The sequence below is a fragment of the Pan troglodytes genome, chromosome 2 (genome assembly GCF_028858775.2).
Source record: "Pan troglodytes isolate AG18354 chromosome 2, NHGRI_mPanTro3-v2.0_pri, whole genome shotgun sequence".
Lineage (NCBI taxonomy): Eukaryota > Metazoa > Chordata > Mammalia > Primates > Hominidae > Pan > Pan troglodytes.
This window is the reverse complement of record NC_086015.1, coordinates 31,533,840-31,540,997: the sequence shown is the minus strand read 5'-3', so window position 1 is coordinate 31,540,997 and position 7,158 is coordinate 31,533,840.

Sequence of the window (7,158 nt, the reverse complement as noted above, 5' to 3'; positions counted from 1 at the left end):
ATGGGGGAGTGCATTTGCAATCCACACCTGTGGAAGGAAAGAAAATGAAGCAAAATTGGGCACAGGAAGAAGTGGAGCTACCACACAGACACGATGAAGGCCACAGCCAACCCCACGGGAGTTCTAAAGATGGGGGACACTTCAGAATTTTCCTACACTGAGGCAAGAGGTCAGAGCCTCTAAAATTTACACACGTCAGTCACTGGATTTGGGCTGCCCTGAGACAAAATTATGACAATTGACGAGGCACCTCTCTTCAGCTGAGATAATCTCCCAAAAAGGCTGTCAGCTGAGGGAATAAGACCTTCAGTCCTGAAGAATGGTCTGACCTATGCATCACAAAAGTAATTTATCTAGGCCAGGCACCATGGCTCACGCCTGTAATCCCAGCACTTTGGGAAGCCAAGGCGGGTGGATCACCTGAGGTCAGGAGTTCGAGACCAGCCTGGCCAACATGGTGAAACCCTGTCTCTACTAAAAATACAAAAATTAGCCGGGCATGGTGGTACACGCCTGTAATCCCAGCTACTTGGGAGGCTGAGGCAAGAGAATCGCTTGATCCTGGGAGTTGGAGGTTGAAATGAGCCGAGATCAAACCACTGCACTCCAGCCTGAGCAACAGAATGAGACTCTGTCTCAAAAAAAAAACAAAAATTAGTGATGTATCTAAACCCTTTGCTGTTTTACAGGGAGACCCACAGAGGCCTGGGCTTCCAAGACCTCCTATCTTTTTCATCCTGAGCTAATGCAATAGCAAAGTGCCTTGCAGAACAATCACCCCCAAAAGTTAATTAATTAACTTGACAACCACTTACTGTACTGAATTTCAACCATATGGCAGATATTGTTTTGAATGCTAAAGCATCCCAACAGTGAACACAATAGAGCTTACATTCTACTGGTGGGGGCACACAGATCCTGAACAGAAGAGCTGATTAGAAGACACAGTATGTTAGACAGTGACCGTTATGGTGCGTATGTTTTTGCTGCCCCCCGTCCCAACAAATTCATATGTTGAAATTCTAACCCCCAAGGTGATGGTATTAAGAGGTAGGGTCTTTGGGGAGGTGATTAGGACATAATGGCAGAGCTCTCATGAATGACATTTCTGTCCATATAAAGGGACACCAGAGAGCTTCCTTGCCTCTTCCACCATCTGAGGATACAGTAAGAAGACAGCTGCTGTCTAAGAACCTGAAGCAGGCCCTCCACAGATTTCTAATCTGCGGGAGCCTTGATGTTGGATTTTCCAGCCTCTGGAACTGTAACAAGTAAATTTCTGTTGTTGCTAAGCCACTCAGTCTGTGGTATTTTGTTATAGCAACCCAAGGATTACTATGAAACAGGGAAGGAGGCTAGGAAGTGCTAGGTGTGGTTAGGGGAGGGGTGAGGATTTCCAGATATGTGGAGCACCAAGTACAAAGGCCCTCAGGTGAGGGTGAGCCTGAGGTGTTTATGGAACAGCTAGGGGTCCAGTGTGGCTGAAGTAAAACAAAAGAGGGAGAAAATATGCCCTGCGTGGTGGCTCACGCCTGTAATCCCAGCACTTTGGGAGGCCAAGGCAGGTGGATCATCTGAGGCCAGGAGTTCGAGACCAGTCTGGTCAACATGGTGAAACCCCGTCTCTACTAAAAGTACAAAAATTAGCTGGGCATGGTGGCGCATGCCTGTAATCCCAGCTACTCAGGAAGCTGAGGCAGGAGAATTGCTTGAACCCAGGAGGTGGAGGTTGCAGTGAGCTGAGATCATGCCTCACTGTCTCAAGAAAATAAATAAATAAATAAATAAATAAATAAAATAAATATGGACAAGGAAAGTTGTGTTTCGCATTTCTTTCCATCTTTTATTTTTTTTAAAAAAAAAGCTGGAAAAATCTTTGACTATGAGCAGCCCTACTTCTAATGTCTTTAGCTTTCACACTTTTCCCAAAATTATGTTCCTAAAACTAGCTCTGGTGGCAAAGTGCGTGGCATTCTAGGGTTCAAAATCCGTGTAACGTTGACCAAGTTTATTAACCATTCTAAGCTTTAGGGAATAATAACAGTACCCATGTCATAGGATTATTGATAGAATACAAGGAAGTAATTTATGAAAAATGCTTAGTACAAAGATGAGCAAATAGTATTAATAAGTATTTAATAAACATTAGTTTTCATTAGTAATGCTACTATTATCATCCTCATCCTTATCGTCATCACCATTCTTATTATTATTTTATTCATCCTACCTCAAAAAGTCCTCATGTCTCACTAATGCCCACAGAATGTTGTCTGAACTCTACAGCAGGCATTTAAGCCAATCATCTTTTAATGCATCTGTGTGTGTGTGTGTGTGTGTGTGTGTGTGTGTGTGACAGAGTCTTGCTCTGTTGCCCAGGCTGGAGTGCAATGGCGCGATCTTGGCTCACTACAACCTCCGCCTCCTGGGTTCAAGCTGTTCTCCTGCCTCAGCCTCCTGAGTAGCTGGGATTACAGGCGCTCACCACTAAACCGGCTAATTTTTTTAGTAGAGACGAGGTTTCACCATGTTGGTCAGACTGGTCTTGAACTCCCAACCTCAGGTGATCCTCCCGCCTTGGCCTCTCAAAGTGCTGGGATTACAGGCATGAGCCACCGTGCCCAACCTTATTGCATCTCAATTCATTCCCTGTATCCCATTACCACTCGCCTGCCCCATACTACAGCCTCAGCAAGCCATTTACTGTTATCCCTCATGCTTTACCTAAGACCACTCCTATTTCTTGGCCTGGCTGTGGCTCATGCCTGTTATCCCAGCATTTTGGAAGGCCAAGGCAGGAAGCTCTCTTGAGGCCAGGAGTTCGAGACCAGTCTAGGCAACATAGCAAATTTTGTCTCTGCAAAAAAATTTTAAAAATTAAAAAAATCATCTGGGCATGGTGGCACCCGCTTGTAGTCCCAGCTACTCAAGAGGCTGAAGTGGGAGGATTGCTTAAGCTCAGGAGTGTGAGGTTGTGATGAGCCATGATCATGCCACTGTACTCCAGCCTGGATGACAAAGCGAGATGCTGTCTCAAAAATAAATAAAGCCATTCCTTCTTTTTGTATTGCCTTTCTCTCAAATTTCTGGCTGTCAAAATATTACCTGTCTTTAGGACTCAGCTCAAATTAGGGGCAGTACAGCATAGTCTTTTTTTTTTTTTTTTTTTTGAGACGGAGTGTCTCACTCTGTCATCAGGCTGGAGTGCAATTCTCACTGCAACCTCCGCCTCCTGGGTTCAACTGATTCTCGTATCTCAGCCTCCTGAATATGTGGGACTACAGGCACGCACCACAACATCCGGCTAATTTTCGTATTTTTGATAGAGACGGGGTTTCACCATGTTGGCCATGATGGTCTCGATCTCCTGACCTCGTGATCCATCTACCTCGGCCTCCCAAAGCGCTGGGATTACAGGCGTGAGCCTCCGAGCTCGGCCTTTTTTTTTTTTTTTTTTTTTGAGACAGAGTCTTGCTCTGTCACCCAGGCTGGAGTGCAGTGGCCCAATCTCAGCTCACTGCAAGCTCCGCCTCCCAGGTTCACGCCATTCTCCTGCCTCAGCCTCCTGAATAGCTGGGACTACAGGCGCCTGCCACCACGCCCGGCTAATTTTTTGTGTTTTTGGTAGAGATGGTGTTTCACCATGTTAGCGAGGATGGTCTCGATCTCCTGACCTTGTGATCCGCCCGCCTCGCCTCGGCCTCCCAAAGTGCTGGGATTACAGGCAGGAGCCACCATGCCCGGCCCTTTTTTTTTTTTTTTTTTTTTTTTCTCTAATTAGCCCTAGTACTCTAGAAAACAGAGCCCAAGGCAGGGATTAAAGTGCTAATGCTTCCTTTGAGAAGTGCAAACCCACAGCAGCTGGGATGGGGAAAAGGGGAAGTGGGGCAAGAAAAGATGTGGAGCAATATAAAGTAATGTTTTACTCTGTTGTGCAATATAAAGTAATATATTGCACAATATAAAGTAATATATAAAGTGCAATATAAAGTGCAATAATATAATGTATATATTATATATTAATATATATTAATTAATATTATACAATTATAATATTATAATACTATATTAAGGTAATATATAAAGTGCAATAATAATATAAAATTGCAATATAAAGTAATGTTTTACTCTGTTGTGCAGGTGCCTGCTCAGCACACAGAACTTCTCTCACATTGAGGTAGTCCATGGAAGAGAGGAAGGTAGACGAAACCCTGTCTCCCGCTTCCAGTTGGCCAAAGTGTGTTTTTTGTTGTTGCGGTTTTGTTTTGTTTTATTTGAGACAGAGTCTCACCTTGTCACCCAGGCTGGAGTGTAATGGCGCGATCTCGGATCACTGCAACCTCTGCCTCCCAGAGTTCAAACAATTCTCCTGCCTCAGCCTCCGGAGTAGCTGGGATTACAGGCGCCCACCACTACGCCCAGCTAATTTTTGTATTTTTAGTAGAGCCATGTTGGCCAGGCTGGTCTCGAACTTCTGACCTCAGGTGATCCGCCCACCTTGGCCTCCCAAAGTGCTGGAATAACAGGCATGAGCCACTGCACACGGCCCTAATTGGCGAAAGTTTGCTCTGCAGGCAGAAACTACCTTGCATTCCTGCTTGCATCATTCTTTCCTTTTGCCTATCTGATCCTATGCCCTGCAGCACAGCATTTCATCCAAATCCGGAAGCAGTGGGAGAAGCCAGACATTCTGGAAGAGCGTCTGCTTGACCCAGCTGCAGAGCACTAGCCAAGGGGGAGGGCCTAGTTGGTCCTCAGCTGCGGTATGATTGAGGAGGTGGACCATGCCAGAGGATATGAGAAGTCACAAAGCATCTGTGTCCGTGCAGCATCTAAGAGAGTGGGTTCTAAAGAACATAGGAAAAGACCATTTCCTACCACTCACCAGCTGCGTGACCTGGGTAAAACACTTTATGCCAATGTTTTTTCTTTTTTCTTTTACCTTCTTATTTTTAAATAATTCTAAACTTACAGGAAGTTGCAAAAATAGTACAAAATTTCCACTATACCCATCACTCACTGCTATGGACTGAATGGTGTCTCCCCACAATTCATATGTTAAAGCCCCAACCCCCAGTGTGATGGTATTTAGCCTGGTGCCTTTAGGAGGTGATTTGGTTTAGATGAGGTCATGAGAGTTGGTCTCATAATGGGATTAGTGCCCTTAGAAGAAGAGGCACCAGAGAACTACCAGTGCTACCCCCCTGCCGTGTGAGAACACAGTAAGGAGGCAGCCATCTGTAAGCCAGGAAGAGAGTTCTTATTAGAACCTGATCATGCTGTACCTTGATCTTGGACCACCATCCTCCAGAACTATAAAAAAATAGACTTCTGTTGTGTAAGCCACCTAGTCCGTGGTATTCTGTTATAGCAGCCCAACCTGCCATATGTCACCAATTGTTAACATTTTGCTGCATTTGTTTTATCATTCTTTCCTTCTCTCTCTCTCTCTCTCCATACACATGAATGCACACACACTTAATTATTACAGTTTTCTGAAGTATTTGAGAGGAAATTTATGACATCATGCCCCTTTATTCCTAAATACTTCAGAGTAAATTTCCTATTAAAAAGGACATTCGGCTGGGTAAGGTGGCTCACGCCTGTAATGCCAGCACTTTGGGAGGCCGAGGCAGGCAGATCACCTGAGGTCAGGAGTTCAAGACCAGCCTGACCAACATGGAGAAACCCCGTCTCTACTAAAAATACAAAATTAGCCGGGCATGGTGGCACATGCCTGTAATCCCAGCTACTCGGGAGGCTGAGGCAGGAGAATGGCTTGAACCCGGGAGGCAGAGGTTGCTGGGCAACAAGAGTGAAACTCCACCTCCAAAAAAAAAAAAAAAAAAAAAAACCAAGGACATTCCTGGCCAAGTGCAATGGCTCATGCCTGTAATCCCAGCACTTTGGGAGGCTGAGGCAGGTGGATCACAAGGTCAGGAGTTCAAGACCAGCCTGGCCAAGATGGTGAAACCCAGTCTCTACTAAAATTACAAAAATTAGCTGGGCGTGGTGGCTCGCGCCTGTAATCCCAGCTACTTGGGAGGATGAGGCAGAGAATTGCTTGAACCAGGGAGGCAGAGGTTGCAGTAAGCCAAGATCACACCACTGCACTCCAGCCTGGGCAACAAAGCGAGACTCCTTCTCAAAAAAAAACAAGGACATTCCTTATATAACCAGAAAATAATGATCAAAATCAAGAGATTTAGCATTCATACAATAATACGATTATCTATCTAATCTACAGTCCATATTGACATCTCACCAATTGACCCAGAAATGTCCTTTATAGCAAATTCTCCCCATGTTTGTTCTTATTTGGTTGATGGGAACAATGACAGTGCCCTCTCATAAGATTGTTATGAGAATGACATGGGGTGACATATATAAGACACTCCAATACACTGCCTGGCTTATAGGAAAAGTTCGACAACTGCTAGCTACTTCTATCATGTTTATAATTTCTTCAGTGAAAACTTTTCCAGTCCCCTTTCCATCAATTCAGAATCAGCCTCTTCCAACTATATTTTCTTAGCAGTGTATTTCTACATTCTTCATTGTACTTTCACGTATAGCCTTTATTTTTTACAAGCTTTTTAAGACCCATTCCTAATTCCTCTTTGCTTCTTCCAATGGCACCAAGCATAGCACCTTGTACATAATAAGCCTCCATCAATTTTGGCAGAATTTAATTTCTTTGGATGAAAGTGGAGGGTTGATTAAGGTGACTAGAGGAAATGTATCTCACAGTATTGCAATAGTAGATACAATTCTGCTTTTAAAGAGTTTCTGTTTCATGTCAGGGAGAAATACACAAGTGAAAAGTTACAGAAAATAAGAAGATAACATTATATATCTCAAAACAGCCTCTGAGAAAGGTTTGAAAAGTAGGAGGAATAAAGAAAGAGGAGTTCTGGGAGCTCGGAGAAGCACAAGGATCACATGGGAAGGAAAATAAAAAACTTCCAGAGACTGCTCAGCTTGGCCTCCTCAGCAGAAGGGACTTCACGGAGGCCTGATAAACTAAAGTACTAAAAGACAAAGTTCTCAGATCTACTTTCCCAAGGCTGTGGATCTGGGAAAACAGTTGAATTACATCTTAGCCTTCCTTGCTGAGATTGGGTTCTGGCCAAAGGACATGAGCAAAAGTGATGTGAGCCA